Genomic DNA, 26,075 nt, shown 5'->3' with positions numbered 1-26,075 from the left:
GAGTCAACCCTGGATGCGCTTACTCGCGCAGACCGAGGTGTCGACGCGCAAAATTCGTAGCTGCGGCCTCGAGGAGTCGACTCTCGATGCGCTTATTCGCGCAGTCCGAGGTGTCGACGCGCGAAATGCCTAGCCACGAGTTCGAGGAGTCAACCCTCGATGCGCTGATTCGCGCAGTCCGAGGTGTCGACGCGAGAAATTCCTAGCCGCGGCCTCGAGGAGTCGACCCTCGATGCGCTTATTCGCGCAGTCCGAGGTGTCGACGCGCGAAATGGCTAGCCGCGGGCTCGAGGAGTCGACCCTCGATGCGCTTATTCGCGCAGTCCGAGGTGCCGACGCGCGAAATGCCTAGCCGCGGGCTCGAGGAGTCGACCCTCGATGCGATTATTCGTGCAGTCCGAGGTGTCGACAAGCGAATTTCATAGCCGCGGGCTCGAGGAGTCGACCCTCGAAGCGCGTATTCGCGCAGTCCGAGGAGCCGACGCGCGAAATGTCTAGCCGCGGGCTCGAAGAGTCGACCCTCGATGCGCTTATTCGCGCAGTCCGAGGTGCCGCTGCGAAATGCCTAGCCGCGGGCTCGAGGAGTCAACCCTGGATGCGCTTATTCGTGCAGTCCGAGGTGTCGACAAGCGAATTTCATAGCCGCGGGCTTGAGGAGTCGACCCTCGAAGCGCGTATTCGCGCAGTCGAGGAGCCGACGCGCGAAATGTCTAGCCGCGGGCTCGAAGAGTCGACCCTCGATGCGCTTATTCGCGCAGTCCGAGGTGCCGCTGCGAAATGCCTAGCCGCGGGCTCGAGGGGTCAACCCTGGATGCGCTTACTCGCGCAGTCCGAGGTGTCGACGCGCGAAATTCTTAGCTGCGGCCTCGAGGAGTCGACCCTCGATGCGATTATTCGCGTAGTCCGAGGAGTCGACGCGCGAAATGCCTAGCCGCGGGCTCGAGGAGTCGACCCTCGATGCGCTTATTCGTGCAGTCCGAGGTGTCGACAAGCGAATTTCATAGCCGTGGGCTCGAGGATTCGACCCTCGAAGCGCGTATTCGCGCAGTCCGAGGAGCCGACGCGCGAAATGTCTAGCCGCGGGCTCGAGGAGTCGACCCTCGATGCGCTTATTCGCGCAGTCCGAGGTGCCTAGCCGCGGGCTCGAGGAGTCAACTCTGGATGCGCTTACTCGCGCAGTCCGAGGTGTCGACGCGCGAAATTCTTAGCAGCGGCCTCGAGGAGTCGACCCTCGATGCGATTATTCGCGCAGTCCGAGGAGTCGACGCGCGAAATGCCTAGCCGCGGGGTCGAGGAGTCGACCCTCGATGCGCTTATTCGTGCAGTCCGAGGTGTCTACAAACGAATTTCATAGCCGCGGGCTCGAGGAGTCGACCCTCGATGCGCTTATTCGCGCAGTCCGAGGTGCCGCTCGCGAAATGCCTAGCCGCGGGCTCGAGGAGTCAACCCTGGATGCGCTTACTCGCGCAGTCCGAGGTGTCGACGCGCGAAATTCTTAGATGCGGCCTCGAGGAGTCGACCCTTGATGCGCTTATTCGCGCAGTCGGGGGTGTCGACGCGCGAAATGCCTAGCCACGAGTTCGAGGAGTCAACCCTCGATGCGCTGATTCGCGCAGTCCGAGGTGCCGACGCGCCAAATTCGGAGCCGTGGGCTCGAGGAGTCAAACCTCGATGCGCTTACGCGCAGTCCTAGGTGTCGACACGCGAAAATCTTAGCCGGGGGCTCGAGGAGTCAACCCTCGATGCGCTTATTCGCGCAGTCCGAGGTGTCGACAAGCGAATTTCATAGCCGCGGGCTTGAGGAGTCGACCCTCGATGCACTTATTCGCACAGTCCGAGTTGCCGACGCGCGAAATGCCTTGTTGCGGGCTCGAGGAGTCGACACTCGATGCGCATGTTCGCGCAGTTCGAGGTGCCGAAGCACGAAATTCCTAGCCGCGGGCTCGAGGAGTCGACCCTCGATGCGCTTATTCGCGCAGTCCGAGGTGCCGCTCGCGATATGCCTAGCCGCGGGCTCGAGGAGTCAACCCTGGATGCGCTTACTCGCTCAGTCCGAGGTGTCGACGCGCGAAATTCGTAGCTGCGGCCTCGAGGAGTCGACTCTCGATGCGCTTATTCGCGCAGTCCGAGGTGTCGACGCGCGAAATGCCTAGCCACGAGTTCGAGGAGTCAACCTTCGATGCGCTGATTCGCGCAGTCCGAGGTGTCGACGCGCGAAATTCGGAGCCGTGGGCTGGAGGAGTCAAACCTCGATGCGCTTACGCGCAGTCCGAGGTGTCGACCCGCGAGATTCCTAGCCGCGGGCTCGAGGACTCGACCCTCGATGCGCTTGTTCGCGCAGTCCGAGGTGCTGACGCGCGAAATTCCTAGCCGCGGGCTCGAGGAGTCGACCCTCGATGCGCTTATTCGCGTAGTCCGAGGAGCCGACGCGCGAAATGTCTAGCCGCGGGCTCGAGGAGTCGACCCTCGATGCGCTTATTCGCGCAATCCGAGGTGCCGCTCGCGAAATGCCTAGCCGCGGGCTCGAGGAGTCAACCCTGGATGCGCTTACTCGCGCAGACCGAGGTGTCGACGCGCAAAATTCGTAGCTGCGGCCTCGAGGAGTCGACTCTCGATGCGCTTATTCGCGCAGTCCGAGGTGTCGACGCGCGAAATGCCTAGCCACGAGTTCGAGGAGTCAACCCTCGATGCGCTGATTCGCGCAGTCCGAGGTGTCGACGCGAGAAATTCCTAGCCGCGGCCTCGAGGAGTCGACCCTCGATGCGCTTATTCGCGCAGTCCGAGGTGTCGACGCGCGAAATGGCTAGCCGCGGGCTCGAGGAGTCGACCCTCGATGCGCTTATTCGCGCAGTCCGAGGTGCCGACGCGCGAAATGCCTAGCCGCGGGCTCGAGGAGTCGACCCTCGATGCGATTATTCGTGCAGTCCGAGGTGTCGACAAGCGAATTTCATAGCCGCGGGCTCGAGGAGTCGACCCTCGAAGCGCGTATTCGCGCAGTCCGAGGAGCCGACGCGCGAAATGTCTAGCCGCGGGCTCGAAGAGTCGACCCTCGATGCGCTTATTCGCGCAGTCCGAGGTGCCGCTGCGAAATGCCTAGCCGCGGGCTCGAGGAGTCAACCCTGGATGCGCTTACTCGCGCAGTCCGAGGTGTCGACGCGCGAAATTCTTAGCTGCGGCCTCGAGGAGTCGACTCTCGATGCGATTATTCGCGCAGTCCGAGGAGTCGACGCGCGAAATGCCTAGCCACGGGTTCGAGGAGTCAATCCTCGATGCGCTGATTCGCGCAGTCCGAGGTGTCGACGCGCGAAATTCGTAACCGCGGGCTCGAGGAGTCGACCCTCGATGCACTTATTCACGCAGTCCGAGGTGCCGACGCGCGAAATGCCTAGCCGCGGCTCGAGGAGTCGACCCTCGATGCGCCTATTCGCGCAGTCCGAGGTGTCGACACGCGAAATTCCCATCCGCGGGCTCGAGGAGTCGACCCTCGATGAGCTTATTCGCGCAATCCGAGGTGCCGACGCGCGAAATTCCTAGCCGCGGGCTCGAGGGGTCAAACCTCGATGCGCTGATTCGCGCAGTCCGAGGTGCTGACGCGCGAAATGCCTAGCCGCGGGCTCGAGGAGTCGACCCTCGATGCGCTTATTCGTGCAGTCCGAGGTGTCGACAAGCGAATTTCATAGCCGCGGGCTCGAGGAGTCGACCCTCGATGCACTTATTCGCGCAGTCCGAGGTGCGGACGCGCGAAATGCCTAGCCGCGGCTCGAGGAGTCGACCCTCCATGCGCCTATTCGGGCAGTCCGAAGTGTCGACACGCGAAATCCCCATCCGCGGGCTCGAGGAGTCGACCCTCGATGAGCTTATTCGCGCAATCCGAGGTGCCGACGCGCGAAATGCCGGGTCACGGGCTCGTGGAGTTGACACTCGACGCGCTTGTTCGCGCAATCCGAGGTGCTGAAGCACGAAATTCGTAGCCGCGGGCTCGAGGAGTCGACCCTCGATACGCTTATTCGCGCAGTCCGAGGTGTCGACAAGCGAAATTACTTGCCGCAGTCTCGTGGAGTCGACCCTCGATGCGCTTATTCGCGCAGTCCGAGGTGCCGACGCCCGAAATGCCTAGCCGCGGCTCGAGGAGTCGACCCTCGATGCCCCTATTCGCGCAGTCCGAAGTGTCGACACGCGAAATTCCCATCCGCGGGCTCGAGGAGTCGACCATCGATGAGCTTATTCGCGCAATCCGAGGTGCCGACGCGCGAAAATCCTAGCCGCTGGCTCGAGGTGTCATACCTCGATGTGCTGATTCGTGCAGTCCGAGGTGCCGACACACGAAATGCCTAGCCGCGGGCTCGAGGAGTCGACCTTCGATGCGCTTATTCGTGCAGTCCGAGGTGTCGACAAGCGAATTTCATAGCCGCGGGCTCGAGGAGTCGACCCTCGATGCACTTATTCGCGCAGTCCGAGGTGCGGACGCGCGAAATGCCAAGCCGCGGCTCGAGGAGTCGACCCTCGATGCGCTTATTAGCGCAGTCCGAGGTGTCGACACGCGAAATTCCCATCCGCGGGCTCGAGGAGTCGACCCTCGATGAGCTTATTCGCGAAATCCGAGGTGCCGACGCGCGAAATTCCAAGCCGCGGGCTCGAGGTGTCAAACCTCGATGCGCTGATTCGCGCAGTCCGAGGTGCCGACGCGCGAAATGCCTAGCCGCGGGCTCGAGGAGTCGACCCTCGATGCGCTTATTCGTGAAGTCCGAGGTATCGACAAGCGAATTTCATAGCCGCGGGCTCGAGGAGTCGACCCTCGAAGCGCTTATTCGCGCAGTCCGAGGAGCCGACGCGCGAAATGTCTAGCCGCGGGCTCGAGGAGTCGACCCTCGATGCGCTTATTCGCGCAGTCCGAGGTGCCGCTCGCGAAATGCCTAGCCGCGGGCTCGAGGAGTCAACCCTGGATGCGCTTACTCGCGCAGTCCGAGGTGTCGACGCACGAAATTCTTAGCTGGGACCTCGAGGAGTCGACCCTCAATGCGCTTATTCGCAAAGTCCGAGGTGTCGACGCGCGAAATGCCTAGCCGCGGGTTCGAGGAGTCAATGCTCGATGCGCTGATTCGCGCAGTCCGAGGTGTCGACGCGCGAAATTCGTAACCGTGGGCTCGAGGAGTCAAACCTCGATGCGCTTACGGGCAGTCCTAGGTGTCGACACGCGAACTTCATAGGAGCGGGCTCGAGGAGTCGACCCTCGATGCACTTATTCGCGCAGTACGAGGTGCCGACGCGCGAAATGCCTTGTTGCGGGCTCGAGGAGTCGACACTCGATGCGCATGTTCGCACAGTTCGAGGTGCCGAAGCACGAAATTCCTAGCCGCGGGCTCGAGGAGTCGACCCTCGATGCGCTTATTAGCGCAGTCCGAGGTGTCGACACGCGAAATTCCCATCCGCGGGCTCGAGGAGTCGACCCTCGATGAGCTTATTCGCGAAATCCGAGGTGCGGACGCGCGAAATTCCAAGCCGCGGGCTCTAGGTGTCAAACCTCGATGCGCTGATTCGCGCAGTCCGAGGTGCCGACGCGCGAAATGCCTAGCCGCGGGCTCGAGGAGTCGACCCTCGATGCGCTTATTCGTGCAGTCCGAGGTATCGACAAGCGAATTTCATAGCCGCGGGCTCGAGGAGTCCACCCTCGAAGCGCTTATTCGCGCAGTCCGAGGAGCCGACGCGCGAAATGTCTAGCCGCGGGCTCGAGGAGTCGACCCTCGATGCGCTTATTCGCGCAGTCCGAGGTGCCGCTCGCGAAATGCCTAGCCGCGGGCTCGAGGAGTCAACCCTGGATGCGCTTACTCGCGCAGTCCGAGGTGTCGACGCAGGAAATTCTTAGCTGCGACCTCGAGGAGTCGACCCTCAATGCGCTTATTCGCACAGTCCGAGGTGTCGACGCGCGAAATGCCTAGCCACGGGTTCGAGGAGTCAATGCTCGATGCGCTGATTCGCGCAGTCCGAGGTGTCGACGCGTGAAATTCGTAGCCGTGGGCTCGAGGAGTCAAACCTCGATGCGCTTACGCGCAGTCCTAGGTGTCGACACGCGAATTTCATAGGCGCGGGCTCGAGGAGTCGACCCTCGATGCACTTATTCGCGCAGTCCGAGGTGCCGACGCGCGAAATGCCTTGTTGCGGGCTCGAGGAGTCGACACTCGATGCGCATGTTCGCACAGTTCGAGGTGCCGAAGCACGAAATTCCTAGCCGCGGGCTCGAGGAGTCGACCCTCGATGCGCTTATTCGCGTAGTCCGAGGAGCCGACGCGCGAAATGTCTAGCCGCGGGCTCGAGGAGTCGACCCTCGATGCGCTTATTCGCGCAATCCGAGGTGCCGCTCGCGAAATGCCTAGCCGCGGGCTCGCGGAGTCAACCCTGGATGCGCTTACTCGCGCAGACCGAGGTGTCGACGCGCAAAATTCGTAGCTGCGGCCTCGAGGAGTCGACTCTCGATGCGCTTATTCGCGCAGTCCGAGGTGTCGACAAGCGAATTTCATAGCCCCGGGCTCGAGGAGTCGACCCTCGATGCACTGATTCGCACAGTCCGAGGTGCCGACGCGCGAAATGCCTTGTTGCGGGCTCGAGGAGTCGACACTCGATGAGCTTATTCGCGCAATCCGAGGTGCCGACGCGCGAAATTCCTAGCCGCGGGTTCCAGGAGTCAATGGTCGATGCGCTGATTCGCGCAGTCCGAGGTGTCGACGCGCGAAATTCGTAACAGCGTGCTCGAAGAGTCGACCCTTGATGCGCTTATTCGCGCAGTCCGAGGTGTCGACAAGCGAATTTCATAGCCACGGGCTCGAGGAGTCGACCCTCGATGCACTTATTCGCGCAGTCCGATGTGCCGACGCGCGAAATGCCTTGTTGCGGGCTCGAGGAGTCGACACTCGATGCGCATGTTCGCACAGTTCGAGGTGCCGAAGCACGAAATTCCTAGCCGCGGGCTCGAGGAGTCGACCCTCGATGCAATTATTCGCGTAGTCCGACGAGCCGACGCGCGAAATGTCTAGCCGCGGGCTCGAGGAGTCGACCCTGGATGCGCTTACTCGCGCAGTCCGAGGTGTCGACGCGAGAAATTCCTAGCCGCGGCCTCGAGGAGTCGACCCTCGATGCACTTATTCGCGCAGTCCGAGGTGTCGACGCGCGAAATGCCTAGCCGCGGGCTCGAGGAGTCGACCCTCGATGCGCTTATTCGCGCAGTCCAAGGTGTCGACAAGCGAAATTACTAGCCGCGGGCTCGAGGAGTCGACCCTCGATGCGCTAATTCGCGCAGTCCGAGGATCCGACGCGCGAAATGCCTAGCCGCGGCTCGAGGAGTCGACCCTCGATCTGCTTATTCGCGCAGTCCGAAGTGTCGATACGCGAAATTCCCATCCGCGGGCTCGAGGAGTCGACCCTCGATGAGCTTATTCGCGCAATCCAATGTGCCGACGCGCGAAATTCCTAGCCGCTGGCTCGAGGTGTCAAACCTCGATGCGCTGATTGGCGCAGTGCGAGGTGCCGACGCGCGAAATGCATAGCCGCGGGCTCGAGGAGTCGACCCTCGATGCGCTTATTCATGCAGTCCGAGGTGTCGACACGCGAAATTCCCATCCGCGGGCTCGAGGAGTCGACCATCGATGAGCTTATTCGCGCAATCCGAGGTGCCAACGCTTGAAATTCCTAGCCCCGGGCTCGAGGTGTCAAACCTCGATGCACTGATTCGCGCAGTCCGAGGTGCTGACGCGCGAAATGCCTAGCCGCGGGCTCGAGGAGTCGACCCTCGATGCGCTTATTCGTGCAGTCCGAGGTGTCGACAAGCGAATTTCATAGCCGCGGGCTCGAGGAGTCGACCCTCGATGCACTTATTCGCGCAGTCCGAGGTGCGGACGCGCGAAATGCCTAGCCGCGGCTCGAGGAGTCGACCCTCGATGAGCTTATTCGCGCAATGCGAGGTGCCGACGCGCGAAATGCCTGGTCACGGGCTCGAGGAGTTGACACTCGACGCGCTTGTTCGCGCAATCCGAGGTGCCGAAGCACGAAATTCGTAGCCGCGGGCTCGAGGAGTCGACCCTCGATACGCTTATTCGCGCAGTCCGAGGTGTCGACGCGCGAAATGCCTAGCCGCGGGCTCGAGGAGTCGACCCTCGATGCGCTTATTCGCGCAGTCCGAGGTGTCGACAAGCGAAATTACTTGCCGCAGTCTCGTGGAGTCGACCCTCGATGCGCTTATTCGCGCAGTCCGAGGTGCCGACGCGCGAAATGCCTAGCCGCGGCTCGAGGAATCGACCCTCGATGCCCCTATTCGCGCAGGCCGAAGTGTCGACACGCGAAATTCCCATCCGCGGGCTCGAGGAGTCGACCCTCGATGAGCTTATTCGTGCAATCCGAGGTGCCGACGCGCGAAAATCCTAGCCGCTGGCTCGAGGTGTCAAACCTCGATGCGCTGATTCGCGCAGTCCGAGGTGCCGACGCGCGAAATGCCTAACCGCGGGCTCGAGGAGTCGACCCTCGATGCGCTTATTCGTGCAGTCCAAGGTATCGACAAGCGAATTTCATAGCCGCGGGCTCGAGGAGTCGACCCTCGAAGCGCTTATTCGCGCAGTCCGAGGAGCCGACGCGCGAAATGTCTAGCCGCGGGCTCGAGGAGTCGACCCTCGATGCGCTTATTCGTGCAGTCCGAGGTATCGACAAGCGAATTTCATAGCCGCGGGCTCGAGGAGTCGACCCTCGAAGCGCTTATTCGCGCAGTCCGAGGAGCCGACGCGCGAAATGTCTAGCCGCGCGCTCGAGGAGTCGACCCTCGATGCGCTTATTCGCGCAGTCCGAGGTGCCGCTCGCGAAATGCCTAGCCGCGGGCTCGAGGAGTCAACCCTGGATGCGCTTACTCGCGCAGACCGAGGTGTCGACGCGCAAAATTCGTAGCTGCGGCCTCAAGGAGTCGACTCTCGATGCGCTTATTCGCGCAGTCCGAGGTGTCGACAAGCGAATTTCATAGCCGCGGGCTCGAGGAGTCGACCCTCGATGCACTGATTCGCACAGTCCGAGGTGCCGACGCGCGAAATGCCTTGTTGCGGGCTCGAGGAGTCGACACTCGATGAGCTTATTCGCGCAATCCGAGGTGCCGACGCGCGAAATTCCTAGCCGCGGGTTCCAGGAGTCAATGCTCGATGCGCTGATTCGCGCAGTCCGAGGTGTCGACGCGCGAAATTCGTAACAGCGTGCTCGAGGAGTCGACCCTTGATGCGCTTATTCGCGCAGTCCGAGGTGTCGACAAGCGAATTTCATAGCCGCGGGCTCGAGGAGTCGACCCTCGATGCACTTATTCGCGCAGTCCGATGTGCCGACGCGCGAAATCCCTAGCCGCGGGCTCGAGGAGTCGACCCTCGATGCGCTTATTCGTGCAGTCCGAGGTATCGACAAGCGAATTTCATAGCCGCGGGCTCGAGGAGTCGACCCTCGAAGCGCGTATTCGCGCAGTCCGAGGAGCCGACGCGCGAAATGTCTAGCCGCGGGTTCGAGTAGTCGACCCTCGATGCGCTTATTCGCGCAGTCCGAGGTGCCGCTCGAGAAATGCCTAGCCGCGGGCTCGAGGAGTCAACCCTGGATGCGCTTACTCGCGCAGTCCGAGGTGTCGACGCGCGAAATTCTTAGCTGCGGCCTCGAGGAGTCGACCCTCGATGCGATTATTCGCGCAGTCCGAGGAGTCGACGCGCGAAATGCCTAGCCACGGGTTCGAGGAGTCAATCCTCGATGCGCTGATTCGCGCAGTCCGAGGTGTCGACGCGCGAAATTCGTAACCGCGGGCTCGAGGAGTCGACCCTCGATGCGCTTATTCGCGCAGTCCGAGGTGTCGACAAGCGAATTTCATAGCCGCGGGCTCGAGGAGTCGACCCTCGATGCACTTATTCGCGCAGTCAGAGGTGCCGACGCGCGAAATGCCTTGTTGCGAGCTCGAGGAGTCGACACTCGATGCGCATGTTTGCACAGTTCGAGGTGCCGAAGCACGAAATTCTTAGCCGCGGGCTCGAGGAGTCGACCCTCGATGCGCTTATATGCGCAGTCCGAGGAGCCGACGCGCGAAATGGCTAGCCGCGGGCTCGAGGAGTCGACCCTCGATGCGCTTATTCGCGCAATCCGAGGTGCCGCTCGCGAAATGCCTAGCCGCGGGTTCGAGGAGTCAACCCTGGATGCGCTTACTCGCGCAGACCGAGGTGTCGACGCGCAAAATTCGTAGCTGCGGCCTCGAGGAGTCGACTCTCGATGCGCTTATTCGCGAAGTCCGAGGTGTCGACGCGCGAAATGCCTAGCCACGAGTTCGAGGAGTCAACCCTCGATGCGCTGATTCGCGCAGTCCGAGGTGTCGACGCGCAAAATTCGTAGCCGTGGGCTCGAGGAGTCCAACCTCGACGCGCTTACGTGCAGTCCGAGGTGTCGACACGCGAAATTCCTAGTCGCGGGCTCGAGGACTCGACCCTCGATGCGCTTGTTCGCGCAGTCGGAGGTGCTGACGCGCGAAATGCCTATCCCCGGTCTCGAGGAGTCGACCCTGGATGCGCTTATTCGCGCAGTCCGAGGTGTCGACGCGCGAAATTCCTAGCCGCGGGCTCGAGGTGTCAAACCTCAATGCGCTGATTCGCGCAGTCCGAGGTGACGACGCGCGAAATGCCTAGCCGCGGGCTCGAGGATTCGACCCTCGATGCACTTATTCGCGCAGTCCAAGGTGCCGACGCGTGAAATTACTAGCCGCGGGCTCGAGGAGTCGACCCTCGATGCGCTTATTCGCGCAGTCCGATGTGTCGACGCGCGAAATTCGTAGCCGTTGGCTCGAGGAGTCAAACCTCGATGCGCTTACGTGCAGTCCGAGGTGTCGACACGCGAAATTCCTAGCCGCGGGCTCGAGGACTCGACCCTCGATGCGCTTGTTCGCGCAGTCCGAAGTGCTGATGCGCGAAATGCCTAGCCCCGGTCTCGAGGAGTCGACCCTGGATGCGCTTATTCGCGCAGTCCGAGGTGTCGACGCGCGAAATTCCTAGCCGCGGGCTCGAGGAGTCGACCCTCGATGCGCTTATTCGCGCAGTCCGAGGTGTCGACAAGCGAAATTACTAGCCGCAGGCTCGAGGAGTCGACCCTCGATGCGCTTATTCGCGCAGTCCGAGGTGTCGACGCGCGAAATTCGTAGCCGTGGGCTCGAGGAGTCAAACCTCGATGCGTTTACGTGCAGTCCGAGGTGTCGACACGCGAAATTCCTAGCCGTGGGCTCGAGGACTCGACCCTCGATGCGCTTGTTCGCGCAGTCCGAGGTGCTGACGCGCGAAATGCCTAGCCCCGGTCTCGAGGAGTCAACCCTGGATGCGCTTACTCGCGCAGGCCGAGGTGTCGACGCGCAAAATTCGTAGCTGCGGCCTCGAGGAGTCGACTCTCGATGCGCTTATTCGCGCAGTCCGAGGTGTCGACAAGCGAATTTCATAGCCGCGGGCTCGAGGAGTCGACCCTCGATGCACTGATTCGCAAAGTCCGAGGTGCCGACGCGCGAAATGCCTTGTTGCGGGCTCGAGGAGTCGACACTCGATGAGCTTATTCGCGCAATCCGAGGTGCCGACGCGCGAAATTCCTAGCCGCGGGTTCCAGGAGTCAATGCTCGATGCGCTGATTCGCGCAGTCCGAGGTGTCGACGCGCGAAATTCGTAACAGCGTGCTCGAGGAGTCGACCCTTGATGCGCTTATTCGCGCAGTCCGAGGTGTCGACAAGCGAATTTCATAGCCGCGGGCTCGAGGAGTCGACCCTCGATGCACTTATTCGCGCAGTCCGATGTGCCGACGCGCGAAATGCCTTGTTGCGGGCTCGAGGAGTCGACACTCGATGCGCATGTTCGCACAGTTCGAGGTGCCGAAGCACGAAATTCCTAGCCGCGGGCTCGAGGAGTCGACCCTCAATGCAATTATTCGCGTAGTCCGACGAGCCGACGCGCGAAATGTCTAGCCGCGGGCTCGAGGAGTCGACCTTCGATGCGCTTATTCGCGCAATCCGAGGTGCCGCTCGCGAAATGCCTAGCCGCGGGCTCGAGGAGTCGACCCTCGATGCGCTTATTCACGCAGTCCAAGGTGTCGACAAGCGAAATTCCTAGCCGCTGGCTCGAGCTGTCAAACCTCGATGCGCTGATTCGCGCAGTGCGAGGTGCCGACGCGCGAAATGCATAGCCGCGGGCTCGAGGAGTCGACCCTCGATGCGCTTATTCATGCAGTCCGAGGTGTCGACACGCGAAATTCCCATCTGCGGGCTCGAGGAGTCGACCCTCGATGAGCTTATTCGCGCAATCTGAGGTGCCAACGCTTGAAATTCCTAGCCCCGGGCTCGAGGTGTCAAACCTCGATGCGCTGATTCGCGCAGTCCGAGGTGCTGTCGCGCGAAATGCCTAGCCGCGGGCTCGAGGAGTCGACCCTCGATGCGCTTATTCGTGCAGTCCGAGGTGTCGACAAGCGAATTTCATAGCCGCGGGCTCGAGGAGTCGACCCTCGATGCACTTATTCGCGCAGTCCGAGGTGCGGACGCGCGAAATGCCTAGCCGCGGCTCGAGGAGTCGACCCTCGATGAGCTTATTCGCGCAATGCGAGGTGCCGACGCGCGAAATGCCTGGTCACGGGCTCGAGGAGTTGACACTCGACGCGCTTGTTCGCGCAATCCTAGGTGCCGAAGCACGAAATTCGTAGCCGCGGGCTCGAGGAGTCGACCCTCGATACGCTTATTCGCGCAGTCCGAGGTGTCGACACGCGAAATGCCTAGCCGCGGGCTCGAGGAGTCGACCCTCGATGCGCTTATTCGCGCAGTCCGAGGTGTCGACAAGCGAAACTACTTGCCGCAGTCTCATGGAGTCGACCCTCGATGCGCTTATACGCGCAGTCCGAGGTGCCGACGCGCGAAATGCCTAGCCGCGGCTCGAGGAGTCGACCCTCGATGCCCCTATTCGCGCAGTCCGAAGTGTCGACACGCGAAATTCCCATCCGCGGGGTCGAGGAGTCGACCCTCGATGAGCTTATTCGCGCAATCCGAGGTGCCGACGCGCGAAAATCCTAGCCGCTGGCTCGAGGTGTCATACCTCGATGTGCTGATTCGTGCAGTCCGAGGTGCCGACGCACGAAATGCCTAGCCGCGGGCTCGAGGAGTCGACCTTCGATGCGCTTATTCGTGCAGTCCGAGGTGTCGACAAGCGAATTTCATAGCCGCGGGCTCGAGGAGTCGACCCTCGATGCACTTATTCGCGCAGTCCGAGGTGCGGACGCCCGAAATGCCAAGCCGCGGCTCGAGGAGTCGACCCTCGATGCGCTTATTAGCGCAGTCCGAGGTGTCGACACGCGAAATTCCCATCCGCGGGCTCGAGGAGTCGACCCTCGATGAGCTTATTCGCGAAATCCGAGGTGCCGACGCGCGAAATTCCAAGCCGCGGGCTCGAGGTGTCAAACCTCGATGCGCTGATTCGCGCAGTCCGAGGTGCCGACGCGCGAAATGCCTAGCCGCGGGCTCGAGGATTCGACCCTCGATGCGCTTATTCGTGCAGTCCGAGGTATCGACAAGCGAATTTCATAGCCGCGGGCTCGAGGAGTCGACCCTCGATGCGCTGATTCGCGCAGTCCGAGGAGCCGACGCGCGAAATGTCTAGCCGCGGGCTCGAGGAGTCGACCCTCGATGCGCTTATTCGCGCAATCCGAGGTGCCGCTCGCGAAATGCCTAGCCGCGGGCTCGAGGAGTCAACCCTGGATGCGCTTACTCGCGCAGACCGAGGTGTCGACGCGCAAAATTCGTAGCTGCGGCCTCGAGGAGTCGACTCTCGATGCGCTTATTCGCGCAGTCCGAGGTGTCGACAAGCGAATTTCATAGCCGCGGGCTCGAGGAGTCGACCCTCGATGCACTGATTCGCACAGTCCGAGGTGCCGACGCGCGAAATGCCTTGTTGCGGGTTCGAGGAGTCGACACTCGATGAGCTTATTCGCGCAATCCGAGGTGCCGACGCGCGAAATTCCTAGCCGCGTGTTCCAGGAGTCAATGCTCGATGCGCTGATTCGCGCAGTCCGAGGTGTCGACGTGCGAAATTCGTAACAGCGTGCTCGAGGAGTCGACCCTTGATGCGCTTATTCGCGCAGTCCGAGGTGTCGACAAGCGAATTTCATAGCCGCGGGCTCGAGGAGTCGACCCTCGATGCACTTATTCGCGCAGTCCGATGTGCCGACGCGCGAAATGCCTTGTTGCGGGCTCGAGGAGTCGACACTCGATGCGCATGTTCGCACAGTTCGAGGTGCCGAAGCACGAAATTCCTAGCCGCGGACTCTAGGAGTCGACCCTCGATGCGCTTATTCGCGTAGTACGACGAGCCGACGCGCGAAATGTCTAGCCGCGGGCTCGAGGAGTCGACCTTCGATGCGCTTATTCGCGCAATCCGAGGTGCCGCTCGCGAAATGCCTAGCCGCGGGCTCGAGGAGTCAACCCTGGATGCGCTTACTCGTGCAGACCGAGGTGTCGACGCGCAAAATTCGTAGCTGCGGCCTCGAGGAGTCGACTCTCGATGCGCTTATTCGCGCAGTCCGAGGTGTCGACGCGCGAAATGCCTAGCCAATAGTTGGAGGAGTCAACCCTCGATGCGCTGATTCGCGCAGTCCGAGGTGTCGACGCGAGAAATTCCTAGCCGCGGCCTCGAGGAGTCGACCCTCGATGCGCTTATTCGCGCAGTCCAAGGTGTCGACGCGCGAAATGGCTAGCCGCGGGCTCGAGGAGTCGACCCTCGATGCGCTTATTCGCGCAGTCCGAGGTGCCGACGCGCGAAATCCCTAGCCGCGGGCTCGAGGAGTCGACCCTCGATGCGCTTATTCGAGCAGTCCGAGGTATCGACAAGCGAATTTCATAGCCGCGCGCTCGAGAAGTCGACCCTCGAAGCGCTTATTCGCGCAGTCCGAGGTGTCGACAAGCGAAATTACTTGCCGCAGTCTCATGGAGTCGACCCTCGATGCGCTTATTCGCGCAGTCCGAGGTGCCGACGCGCGAAATGCCTAGCCGCGGCTCGAGGAGTCGACCCTCGATGCCCCTATTCGCGCAGTCCGAAGTGTCGACACGCGAAATTCCCATCCGCGGGGTCGAGGAGTCGACCCTCGATGAGCTTATTCGCGCAATCCGAGGTGCCGACGCGCGAAAATCCTAGCCGCTGGCTCGAGGTGTCATACCTCGATGTGCTGATTCGTGCAGTCCGAGGTGCCGACGCACGAAATGCCTAGCCGCGGGCTCGAGGAGTCGACCTTCGATGCGCTTATTCGTGCAGTCCGAGGTGTCGACAAGCGAATTTCATAGCCGCGGGCTCGAGGAGTCGACCCTCGATGCACTTATTCGCGCAGTCCGAGGTGCGGACGCCCGAAATGCCAAGCCGCGGCTCGAGGAGTCGACCCTCGATGCGCTTATTAGCGCAGTCCGAGGTGTCGACACGCGAAATTCCCATCCGCGGGCTCGAGGAGTCGACCCTCGATGAGCTTATTCGCGAAATCCGAGGTGCCGACGCGCGAAATTCCAAGCCGCGGGCTCGAGGTGTCAAACCTCGATGCGCTGATTCGCGCAGTCCGAGGTGCCGACGCGCGAAATGCCTAGCCGCGGGCTCGAGGAGTCGACCCTCGATGCGCTTATTCGTGCAGTCCGAGGTATCGACAAGCGAATTTCATAGCCGCGGGCTCGAGGAGTCGACCCTCGAAGCGCTTATTCGCGCAGTCCGAGGAGCCGACGCGCGAAATGTCTAGCCGCGGGCTCGAGGAGTCGACCCTCGATGCGCTTATTCGCGCAATCCGAGGTGCCGCTCGCGAAATGCCTAGCCGCGGGCTCGAGGAGTCAACCCTGGATGCGCTTACTCGCGCAGACCGAGGTGTCGACGCGCAAAATTCGTAGCTGCGGCCTCGAGGAGTCGACTCTCGATGCGCTTATTCGCGCAGTCCGAGGTGTCGACAAGCGAATTTCATAGCCGCGGGCTCGAGGAGTCGACCCTCGATGCACTGATTCGCACAGTCCGAGGTGCCGACGCGCGAAATGCCTTGTTGCGGGCTCGAGGAGTCGACACTCGATGAGCTTATTCGCGCAATCCGAGGTGCCGACGCGCGAAATTCCTAGCCGCGTGTTCCAGGAGTCAATGCTCGATGCGCTGATTCGCGCAGTCCGAGGTGTCGACGCGCGAAATTCGTAACAGCGTGCTCGAGGAGTCGACCCTTGATGCGCTTACTCGTGCAGACCGAGGTGTCGACGCGCAAAATTCGTAGCTGCGGCCTCGAGGAGTCGACTCTCGATGCGCTTATTCGCGCAGTCCGAGGTGTCGACGCGCGAAATGCCTAGCCAATAGTTGGAGGAGTCAACCCTCGATGCGCTGATTCGCGCAGTCCGAGGTGTCGACGCGAGAAATTCCTAGCCGCGGCCTCGAGGAGTCGACCCTCGATGCGCTTATTCGCGCAGTCCAAGGTGTCGACGCGCGAAATGGCTAGCCGCGGGCTCGAGGAGTCGACCCTCGATGCGCTTATTCGCGCAGTCCGAGGTGCCGACGCGCGAAATCCCTAGCCGCGGGCTCGAGGAGTCGACCCTCGATGCGCTTATTCGTGCAGTCCGAGGTATCGACAAGCGAATTTCATAGCCGCGGGCTCGAGGAGTCGACCCTCGAAGCGCGTATTCGCGCAGTCCGAGGAGCCGACGCGCGAAATGTCTAGCCGCGGGTTCGAGTAGTCGACCCTCGATGCGCTTATTCGCGCAGTCCGAGGTGGCGCTCGAGAAATGCCTAGCCGCGGGCTCGAGGAGTCAACCCTGGATGCGCTTACTCGCGCAGTCCGAGGTGTCGACGCGCGAAATTCGTAACCGCGGGCTCGAGGAGTCGACCCTCGATGCGCTTATTCGCGCAGTCCGAGGTGTCGACAAGCGAATTTCATAGCCGCGGGCTCGAGGAGTCGACCCTCGATGCACTTATTCGCGCAGTCAGAGGTGCCGACGCGCGAAATGCCTTGTTGCGGGCTCGAGGAGTCGACACTCGATGCGCATGTTTGCAAAGTTCGAGGTGCCGAAGCACGAAATTCTTAGCCGCGGGCTCGAGGAGTCGACCCTCGATGCGCTTATATGCGCAGTCCGAGGAGCCGCCGCGGGAAATGTCTAGCCGCGGGCTCGAGGAGTCGACCCTCGATGCGCTTATTCGCGCAATCCGAGGTGCCGCTCGCGAAATGCCTATCCGCGGGTTCGAGGAGTCAACCCTGGATGCGCTTACTCTCGCAGACCGAGGTGTCGACGCGCAAAATTCGTAGCTGCGGCCTCGAGGAGTCGACTCTCGATGCGCTTATTCGCGAAGTCCGAGGTGTCGACGCGCGAAATGCCTAGCCACGAGTTCGAGGAGTCAACCCTCGATGCGCTGATTCGCGCAGTCAGAGGTGTCGACACGCGAAATTCCTAGCCGCGGGCTCGAGGATTCGACCCTCGATGCGCTTGTTCGCGCAGTCGGAGGTGCTGACGCGCGAAATGCCTATCCCCGGTCTCGAGGAGTCGACCCTGGATGCGCTTAATCGCGCAGTCCGAGGTGTCGACGCGCGAAATTCCTAGCCGCGGGCTCGAGGTGTCAAACCTCAATGCGCTGATTCGCGCAGTCCGAGGTGCCGACGCGCGAAATGCCTAGCCGCGGGCTCGAGGAGTCGACCCTCGATGCACTTATTCGCGCAGTCCAAGGTGCCGACGCGTGAAATGCCTGGTCACGGGCTCGAGGAGTTGACACTCGACGCGCTTGTTCGCGCAGTCCGAGGTTCCGAAGCACGAAATTCGTAGCCGCGGGCTCGAGGAGTCGACCCTCGATGCGCTTATTCGCGCAGTCCGAGGAGCCGACGCGCGAAATGTCTAGCCGCTTGCTCGAGGAGTCGACCCTCAATGCGCTTATTCGCGCAGTCCGAGGTGCCGCTCGCGAAATGCCTAGCCGCGGGCTCGAGGAGTCAACCCTGGATGCGCTTACTCGCGCAGTCCGAGGTGTCGACGCGAGAAATTTCTAGCCGCGGCCTCGAGGGGTCGACCCTCGATGCGCTTATTCGCGCAGTCCGAGGTGTCGACGCGCGAAATGCCTAGCCGCGGGCTCGAGGAGTCGACCCTCGATGCGCTTATTCGCGCAGTCCGAGGTGTCGACAAGCGAAATTACTAGCCCCGGTCTCGAGGAGTCGACCCTCGATGCGCTTATTCGCGCAGTCCGAGGTGTCGACGCGCGAAATTCCTAGCCGCGGGCTCGAGGTGTCAAACCTCAATCCGCTGATTCGCGCAGTCCGAGGTGTCGACGCGCGAAATGCCTAGCCGCGGGCTCGAGGAGTCAACCCTGGATGCGCTTACTCGCGCAGTCCGAGGTGTCGACGCGAGAAATTCCTAGCCGCGGCCTCGAGGAGTCGACCCTCGATGCGCTTATTCGCGCAGTCCGAGGTGTCGACGCGCGAAATGCCTAGCCGCGGGCTCGAGGAGTCGACCCTCGATGCGCTTATTCGCGCAGTCCGAGGTGTCGACGCGCGAAATTCCTAGCCGCGGGCTCGAGGAGTCGACCCTCGATGCGCTTATTCGCGCAGTCCGAGGTGTCGACAAGCGAAATTACTAGCCGCGGGCTCGACAAGTCGACCCTCGATGCGCTTATTCGCGCAGTCCGAGGTGTCGACGCGCGAAATTCGTAGCCGTGGGCTCGAGGAGTCAAACCTCGATGCGTTTACGTGCAGTCCGAGGTGTCGACACGCGAAATTCCTAGCCGTGGGCTCGAGGACTCGACCCTCGATGCGCTTGTTCGCGCAGTCCGAGGTGCTGACGCGCGAAATGCCTAGCCCCGGTCTCGAGGAGTCAACCCTGGATGCGCTTACTCGCGCAGACCGAGGTGTCGACGCGCAAAATTCGTAGCTGCGGCCTCGAGGAGTCGACTCTCGATGCGCTTATTCGCGCAGTCCGAGGTGTCGACAAGCGAATTTCATAGCCGTGGGCTCGAGGAGTCGACCCTCGATGCACTGATTCGCACAGTCCGAGGTGCCGACGCGCGAAATGCCTTGTTGCGGGCTCGAGGAGTCGACACTCGATGAGCTTATTCGCGCAATCCGAGGTGCCGACGCGCGAAATTCCTAGCCGCGGGTTCCAGGAGTCAATGCTCGATGCGCTGATTCGCGCAGTCCGAGGTGTCGACGCGCGAAATTCGTAACAGCGTGCTCGAGGAGTCGACCCTTGATGCGCTTATTCGCGCAGTCCGAGGAGTCGACAAGCGAATTTCATAGCCGCGGGCTCGAGGAGTCGACCCTCGATGCACTTATTCGCGCAGTCCGATGTGCCGACGCGCGAAATGCCTTGTTGCGGGCTCGAGGAGTCGACACTCGATGCGCATGTTCGCACAGTTCGAGGTGCCGAAGCACGAAATTCCTAGCCGCGGGCTCGAGGAGTCGACCCTCGATGCAATTATTCGCGTAGTCCGACGAGCCGACGCGCGAAATGTCTAGCCGCGGGCTCGAGGAGTCGACCTTCGATGCGCTTATTCGCGCAATCCGAGGTGCCGCTCGCTAAATGCCTAGCCGCGGGCTCGAGGAGTCAACCCTGGATGCGCTTACTCGCGCAGTCCGAGGTGTCGACGCGAGAAATTCCTAGCCGCGGCCTCGAGGAGTCGACCCTCGATGCACTTATTCGCGCAGTCCGAGGTGTCGACGCGCGAAATGCCTAGCCGCGGGCTCGAGGAGTCGACCGTCGATGCGCTTATTCGCGCAGTCCAAGGTGTCGACAAGCGAAATTACTAGCCGCGGGCTCGAGGAGTCGACCCTCGATGCGCTTATTCGCGCAGTCCGAGGATCCGACGCGCGAAATGCCTAGCCGCGGCTCGAGGAGTCGACCCTCGATCTGCTTATTCGCGCAGTCCGAAGTGTCGATACGCGAAATTCCCATCCGCGGGCTCGAGGAGTCGACCCTCGATGAGCTTATTCGCGCAATCCAAAGTGCCGACGCGCGAAATTCCTAGCCGCTGGCTCGAGGTGTCAAACCTCGATGCGCTGATTCGCGCAGTGCGAGGTGCCGACGCGCGAAATGCATAGCCGCGGGCTCGAGGAGTCGACCCTCGATGCGCTTATTCATGCAGTCCGAGGTGTCGACACGCGAAATTCCCATCCGCGGGCTCGAGGAGTCGACCCTCGATGAGCTTATCCGCGCAATCCGAGGTGCCAACGCTTGAAATTCCTAGCCCCGGGCTCGAGGTGTCAAACCTCGATGCGCTGATTCGCGCAGTCCGAGGTGCTGACGCGCGAAATGCCTAGCCGCGGGCTCGAGGAGTCGACCCTCGATGCGCTTATTCGTGCAGTCCGAGGTGTCTACAAACGAATTTCATAGTCGCGGGCTCGAGGAGTCGACCCTCGATGCGCTTATTCGCGCAGTCCGAGGAGCCGACGCGCGAAATGTCTAGCCGTGGGCTCGAGGAGTCGACCCTCGATGCGCTTATTCGCGCAGTCCGAGGTGGCGCTCGCGAAATGATTAGGCGCGGGCTCGAGGAGTCAACCCTGGATGCGCTTACTCGCTCAGTCCGAGGTGTCGACGCGCGAAATTCGTAGCTGCGGCCTCGAGGAGTCGACTCTCGATGCGCTTATTCGCGCAGTCTGAGGTGTCGACGCGCGAAATGAATAGCCACGAGTTCGAGGAGTCAACCCTCGATGCGCTGATTCGGGCAGTCCGAGGTGTCGACGCGCGAAATTCGGAGCCGTGGGCTCGAGGAGTCAAACCTCGATGCGCTTACGCGCAGTCCGAGGTGTCGACACGCGAAATTCCTAGCCGCGGGCTTGAGGAGTCAACCCTCGATGCGCTTGTTCGCGCAATCCGAGGTGCTGACGCGCGAAATGCCTAGCCCCGGTCTCGAGGAGTCGACCCTGGATGCGCTTATTCGCACAGTCCGAGGTGCCGACGCGCGAAATGACAAGCCGGGGGCTCGTGGAGTCAACACTCGCTGCGCTTATTCGAGCAGTCCGAGGTGTCGACCCTCGAAATTCCTAGCCGCGGGCTCAAAGAATCGACCCTCGATGCGCTTCTTCGCGCAGTCCGAGGTGCCGATGCGCGAAATGCCTAGCCGCGGGCTCGAGGAGTCAACCCTCGATGCGCTTATTCGCGCAGTCCGAGGTGCCGACGCGCGAAATGCCTAGCCGTGGGCTCGAGGAGTCGACCCTCGATGCACTTATTTGCGCGGTCCGAGGTGCCGACGCGCGAAATGCCTAGCCGCGGCTCGAGAAGTCGACCCTCGATGCGCTTATTCGCGCAGTCCGAGGTGCCGAGGCGCGAAATGACAAGCCGGGGGCTCGTGGAGTCAACACTCGCTGCGCTTATTCGAGCAGTCCGAGGTGTCGACACGCGAAATTCCCATCCGCGGGCTCGAGGAGTAGACCCTCGATGAGCTTATTCGCGCAATTCGAGGTGCCGACGCGCGAAATTCCTAGCCGCGGGCTCGAGGTGTCAAACCTCGATGCGCTAATTCGCGCAATCCGAGGTGCCGACGCGCGAAATGCCTAGCCGCGGGCTCGAGGAGTCGACCCTCCATGCGCTTATTCGTGCAGTCCGAGGTGTCGACGCGCGAAATTCGTAGCCGTGGGCTCGAGGAGTCAAACCTCGATGCGCTTACGCGCAGTCCGAGGTGTCGACACGCGAAATTCCTAGCCGCGGGCTCGAGGACTCGACCCTCGATGCGCTTGTTCGAGCAGTCCGAGGTGCGGACGCGCGAAATGCCTAGCCCCGGTCTCGAGGAGTCGACCCTGGATGCGCTTATTCGCGCAGTCCGAGGTGTCGATGCGGGAAATTCCTAGCCGCGGGCTCGAGGTGTCAAACCTCAATGCGCTGATTCGCGCAGTCCGAGGTGCCGACGCGCGAAATGCCTAGCCGCGGTCTCGAGGAGTCGACCCTCGATGCAGTTATTAGCGCAGTCCAAGGTGCCGACGCGCGAAATGCCTGGTCACGGGCTCGAGGAGTTGACACTCGACGCGCTTGTTCGCGCAGTCCGAGGTGCCGAAGCACGAAATTCGAAGCCGCGGGCTCTAGGAGTCGACCCTCGATGCGCCTATTCGCGCAGTCCGAGATGTCGACGCGCGAAATTCGGAGCCGTGGGCTCGAGGAGTCAAACCTGGATGCGCTTACGCGCAGTCCGAGGTGTCGACACGCGAAATTCCTAGCCGCGGGCTTGAGGAGTCAACCCTCGATGCGCTTGTTCGCGCAGTCCGAGGTGCTGACGCGCGAAATGCCTAGCCCCGGTCTCGAGGAGTCGACCCTGGATGCGCTTATTCGCGCAGTCCGAGGTGCCGATACGCGAAATGACAAGCCGGGGGCTCGTGGAGTCAACACTCGCTGCGCTTATTCGAGCAGTCCGAGGTGTCGACACTCGAAATTCCTAGCCGCGGGCTCAAAGAATCGACCCTCGATGCGCTTCTTCGCGCAGTCCGAGGTGCCGATGCGCGAAATGCCTAGCCGCGGGCTCGAGGAGTCGACCTTCGATGCGCTTATTCGCTCAGTCCGAGGTGTCGATGGGCGAAATTCGTAGACGCGGCCTCGAGGAGTCGACCCTCGATGCGCCAATTCGCGCAGTCCGAGATGTCGACGCACGAAATGCCTAGCCGCAGGCTCGTGGAGTCGACCCTAGGTGCGCTTATTCGCACAGTCCGAGGTGCCGACGCGCGAAATGCCTAGCCCCGGGCTCGAGGAGTCGACCCTGGATGCGCTTATTCGCGCAATCCGAGTTGCCGACACGCGGAATGACTAGCCGGGGGCTCGAGGAGTCAACCCTCGATGCGCTTACTCGCGCAGTCCGAGGTGTCGACACTCGAAATTCCTAGCCGCGGGCTCAAAGAATTGACCCTCGATGCGCTTCTTCGCGCAGTCCGATGTGCCGATGCGCGAAATGCCTAGCCACGGGCTCGAGGAGTCAACCCTCGATGCGCTTATTCGCGCAGTCCGAGGTGTCGACGCGCGAAATGCATAGCCGCGGGCTCAAGGTGTCAAACCTCGATGCGCTGATTCGCGCAGTCCGAGGTGCCGATGCGTGAAATGCCTAGCCGCGAGCTCGAGGAGTCGACCCTCGATGCGCTTATTCGTGCAGTCCGAAGTGCCGACGCACGAAATTCCTAGCCGCGGGCTCGAGGAGTCGACCCTCGATGCGCTTATTCGCGCAGTCGGAGGAGCCGACGCGCGAAATGCCTAGCCGGGGGCTCGAGGAGTCAACCCTTGCTGCGCTTATTCGCGCAGTCCGAGGTGTCGACACTCGAAATTCCTAGCCGCGGGCTCAAAGAATCGACCCTCGATGCGCTTCCTCGCGCTGTGCGAGGTGCCGACGCGCGAAATGCCTAGCCGCTAGCTCGAGGAGTCAACTCTCTTTGCGCTTATTCGTGCAGTCCGAGGTGTCGACGCGCGAAATTCCTAGCCGCGGGCTCGAGGTGTCAAACCTCGATGCGCTGATTCGCGCAGTCCGAGATGTCGACGCGCGAAATGCCTAGCCGCAGGCTCGTGGAGTCGACCCTAGGTGCGCTTATTCGCGCAGTCCGAGGTGCCGACGCGCGAAATGCCTAGCCCCAGGCTCGAGGAGTCCACCCTGGATGCGCTTATTCGCGCAATCCGAGTTGCCGACAAGCGGAATGACTAGCCGGGGGCTCGAGGAGTCAACCCTCGATGCGCTTACTCGCGCAGTCTGAGGTGTCGAAACTCGAAATTCCTAGCCGCGGGCTCAAAGAATTGACCCTCGATGCGCTTCTTCGCGCAGTCCGATGTGCCGATGCGCGAAATGCCTAGCCACGGGCTCGAGGAGTCAACCCTCGATGCGCTTATTCGCGCAGTCCGAGGTGTCGACACTTGAAATTCCTAGCCGCGGGCTCAAAGAATCGACCCTCGATGCGCTTCCTCGCGCTGTGCGAGGTGCCGACGCGCGAAATGCCTAGCCGCTAGCTCGAGGAGTCAACCCTCGATGCGCTTATTCGTGCAGTCCGAGGTGTCGACGCGCGAAATTCCTAGCCGCGGGCTCGAGGTGTCAAACCTCGATGCGCTGATTCGCGCAGTCCGAGGTGCCGAAGCACGAAATTCGTAGCCGCGGGCTCGAGGAGTCGACTCTGGATGCGCTTATTCGTGCAGTCCGAGGAGCCGACGCGCGAAATGTCTATCCGCGGGCTCGAGGAGTCGACCCTCGATGCGCTTATTCGCGCACTCCGAGGTGCCGCTCGCGAAATGCCTAGCCGCGGCCTCGAGGAGTCAAGCCTGGATGCGCTTACTCGCGCAGTCCGAGGTGTCGATGCGCAAAATTCTTAGCCGCGGGCTCCAGGAGTCAACCCTCGATGCGCTTATTCGCGCAGTCCGAGGTGTCGATACGCGAAATTCCTAGCCGCGGGCTCGAGGAGTCCACCCACAATGCGTTTATTCGCGCAGGTCGAGGTGCCGACGCGCGAAATGCGTAGCCGCGGGCTCGAGGAGTCGACCCTCGATGCGCTTATTCGCGCAGTCCGAGGTGTCGACGCGCGAAATGCCTAGCCGCAGGCTCGAGGAGTCGACCCTCGATGCGCTTATTCGCACAGTCCGAGGTGTCGACAAGCGAAATTACTAGCCGTGGGCTCGAGGAGTCGACCCTTGATGCGCTTATTCGTGCAGTCCGAGGTGCCGACGCGCGAAATGCCTAGCCGCGGCTCGAGAAGTCGACCCTCGATGCGCTTATTCGCACAGTCCGAAGTGTCGACACGCGAAATTCCCATCCCCGGGCTCGAGGAGTCGACCCTCGATGAGCTTATTCGAGGAATCCGAGGTGCCGACGCGCGAAATTCCTAGCCGCGGGCTCGAGGTGTCAAACCTCGATGCGCTGATTCGCGCAGTCTGAGGTGCCGACGCGCGAAATGCCTAGCGGCGGGCTCGAGGAGTCGACCCTCGATGCGCTTATTCGTGCAGTCCGAGGTGTCGACAAGCGAATTTCATAGCCGCGGGCTCGAGCAGTCGACCCTCGATGCACTTATTCGCGCAGTCCGAGCTGCCGACGCGCGAACTGCCTAGCCGCGGCTCGAGGAGTCGACCCTCGATGCGCTTATTCGCGCAGTCCGAGGTGTCGACACGCGAAATTCCCATCCGCAGGCTCGAGGAGTCGACCCTCGATGCGCTTATTCGCGCAGTCCGAGGTGTCGATACGCGGAATTCCTAGCCGCGGGCTCGAGGAGTCCACCCACAATGCGTTTATTCGCGCAGGTCGAGGTGCCGACGCGCGAAATGCGTAGCCGCGGGCTCGAGGAGTCGACCCTCGATGCACTTATTCGCGCAGTCCGAGGTGTCGACGCGCGAAATGCCTAGCCGCAGGCTCGAGGAGTCGACCCTCGATGCGCTTATTCGCGCAGGTCGAGGTGCCGACGCGCGAAATGCCTAGCCGCGGCCTCGAGGAGTCGACCCTCGGTGCGCCTATTCGCACAGTCCCAGATGTCGACGCGCGAAATGCCTAGCCGCAGGCTCGTGGAGTCGACCCTAGGTGCGCTTATTCGCGCAGTCCGAGGTGCCGACGCGCGAAATGCCTAGCCCCGGGCTCGAGGAGTCGACCCTGGATGCGCTTATTCGCGCAGTCCGAGTTGCCGACGCGCGGAATGACTAGCCGGGGGCTCGAGGAGTCAACCCTCGATGCGCTTATTCGCGCAGTCCGAGGTGTCGACACTCGAAATTCCTAGCCGCGGGCTCAAAGAATTGACCCTCGATGCACTTCTTTGCGCAGTCCGATGTGCCGATGCGCTAAATGCCTAGCCACGGGCTCGAGGAGTCAACCCTCGATGCGCTTATTCGTGCAGTCCGAGGTGTCGACGCGCGAAATGAGTAGCCGCGGGCTCAAGGTGTCAAACCTCGATGCGCTGATTCGCGCAGTCCGAGGTGCCGACGCGTGAAATGCCTAGCCGCGGGCTCGAGGAGTCGACCCTCGATGCGCTTATTCGTGCAGTCCGAGGTGCCGACGCACGAAATTCCTACCCGCGGGCTCGAGGAGTCGACCCTCGATGCGCTTATTCGCGCAGTCCGAGGAGCCGACGCGCGAAATGCCTAGCCGGGGGCTCGAGGAGTCAACCCTCGCTGCACT

Source organism: Dermacentor variabilis, unplaced genomic scaffold, assembly GCF_050947875.1.
Source record: "Dermacentor variabilis isolate Ectoservices unplaced genomic scaffold, ASM5094787v1 scaffold_16, whole genome shotgun sequence".
Lineage (NCBI taxonomy): Eukaryota > Metazoa > Arthropoda > Arachnida > Ixodida > Ixodidae > Dermacentor > Dermacentor variabilis.
Note: the sequence above shows the minus strand (reverse complement) of the source record.